Below are 2,351 nucleotides of genomic sequence, written 5' to 3'. Positions count from 1 at the left end.
CAAAGTATTGGAGTTTCAGCTTCAACATCAGTCCTACCAATGAACACCCAGGACTGATCTCCTTTAGGAGAGGCCAGTTGAATTGCCTCACACTCCAAGGGACTCTCAAGAGTCTTCTCCAACACCACAGTTCAAAAGCATCAATTCTTCGGCACTCAGCTTTCTTTATAGTCCAACTCTCATATCCATACGTGACCACTGGAAAAACCATAGCTTTGACTAGATGGACCTTTGTTGACAAAGTAATGTCTCTGCTTTTAAATATGCTATCTAAGTTGGTCATAACTTTCCTTCCAAGGAGTAAGTGTCTTTTAATTTCATGGCTGCAATCACCATCCACAGTGATTTTGGAGCCCCAAAACATAAAGTCTGACACTGTTTCCCCATCTATTAGCATGAAGTGATGGAACCGAATGCCATGATCCTAGTTTTCTGAATATTGAGCTTTAAGCCAATTTTTGCACTCTCCACTTTCACTTTCATCAAGAGGCTTTTTAGTTCTTCTTCACTTCCTGCCATAAAGGTGGTGTCATCTACATATCTGAGGTTATTGATATTTCTCCCAGCAATCTTGATTCCAGCTTGTGCTTTTTCCAGCCCAGCGTTTCTCATGATGTACTCTGCATATAAGTTAAATAAGCAGGGTGACAATATACAGCCTTGACATACTCCTTTTCCTATTTGGAACCAGTCTGTTCCATGTCCAGTTCTAACTGTTGCTTCCTGACCTGCATATAGGTTTCTCAAGAGGCAGGTCAGGTGCTCTGGTATTCCCATCTCTCTCAGAATTTTCCACAGTTTATTATGATCCACACAATCAAAGGTTTTGGCATAGTCAATAAAGCAGAAAGAGATGGTTTTCTGGAACTCTCTTGCATTTTCGATGATCCATTGGATGTTGGCAATTTGATCTCTGGTTCCAATGCCTTTTCTAAAATCAGCTTAAACATCTGGAAGTTCATGGTTCACATATTGCTGAAGCCTGGCTTGGAGAATTTTGAGCATTTCTTTACTAGCGTGTGAGAGTGCAATTTGTGTGTTACTTTGAGCATTCTTTGGCATTGCCTTTGGGACTGGAATGAAAACTGACCTTTTCCAGTCCTGTGGCCACTGCTGAGTTTTCCAAATTTGCTGGCATGTTGAGTGCAGCACTTTCACAGCATCATCTTTTAGGATTTGAAACAGCTCCACTGGAATTCCATCCCCTGCACTAGCTTTGTTCATAGTGATGCTTCCTAAGGCCCCCTTGACTTCACCGTCCAGGATGTCTGGCTCCAGGTGTGTGATCACACTGTCATGATTATCTGGTTCGTGAAGATCTCTTTTTTCTTTTAAGAACCTATAACAGGGCTTCCCTGGTGACCCTGTGGTAAATTATCCACCTGCCAATGCAGGAGACGCAGGTTCAATCCCAGGTCTGGGAAGATCCCTGGAGAAGGAAAGGGCGACCCTCTCCAGTATTCTTGCCTGTGAAATCCCGTGGACAAAGGAACCTGGTGAGCTACAGTTACGGGGTCAAAAAAGAGTTGGATACGGCTTAGTGACTAAACAAAAAACAAATAACTTATAATGGAAAATAATCTGAAATAAAATGTGTGTGTTTATATATATATATGTGTGTGTGTGTGTGTGTGTGTATACACACACACATATATATATATAGGCTTCCTGGTGGCTCAGATGGTAAAGAATCTGCCTGTAGTGCAGAGATCAGCTTTGAATCCCTGAGTCGGGAAGATCCGCCAATGAAGTGAATGGTAAACCACTTTAGGATTCTTGCCTGGAGAATTCCATGGACAGAGGAGCCTGGCGAGCTACAGTCCATGGGGTCTCTAAGAGTCAGACTTTACTAAGCATTACTAAGACATTACTAACACACACACACGCACACACACACACACATTCAGGTTTTACCATAGCATCTTACTATGTATACATACATAGTAAGATGTACATAGTAAGATGCTATGGAAAAACCTGAATGAACATTTTGGCCAACCCTATAGATGTATATATATGTATACACATATATATGTTCTTGACTTCCCTGGTGGCTCAGATGGTAAAGCATCTGCCTACAATGTGGGAGACCCAGGTTCGATCCCTGGCTTGGGAAGATCCTCTGGAGAAGGAAATGACAACCCATTCCAGTACTCTAGCCTGGAAAATCTCATGGACGGAGGAGCATTGTAGGCTACAGTCCATGGGGTCGCAAAGAGTTGGACACGACTAAGCGACTTCACTTTCACTTTCATATATGTATACACATATATATATTCTTATATATATATGTATGTATGTATAACTTTGCTGTACACCTGAAACTAATGAGGCCTTGTAAACTATATGCA

The 2,351-nt window shown here is 41.8% G+C and overlaps 1 non-coding gene across 1 annotated transcript; it reads left to right on the top strand.

The window, feature by feature from the left end:
• Positions 1-2,044: 2,044 nt before the first annotated feature.
• Positions 2,045-2,116, top strand: TRNAC-ACA. Its single transcript has one exon. It is a non-coding gene; the product is annotated as a tRNA-Cys (tRNA).
• Positions 2,117-2,351: the final 235 nt, after the last annotated feature.

Source organism: Oryx dammah, unplaced genomic scaffold (genome assembly GCF_014754425.2).
Source record: "Oryx dammah isolate SB20612 unplaced genomic scaffold, SCBI_Odam_1.1 HiC_scaffold_2, whole genome shotgun sequence".
Lineage (NCBI taxonomy): Eukaryota > Metazoa > Chordata > Mammalia > Artiodactyla > Bovidae > Oryx > Oryx dammah.
The sequence above is the reverse complement of the archived record's forward strand: the minus strand, read 5'-3'. Positions and strand labels throughout refer to the sequence as shown.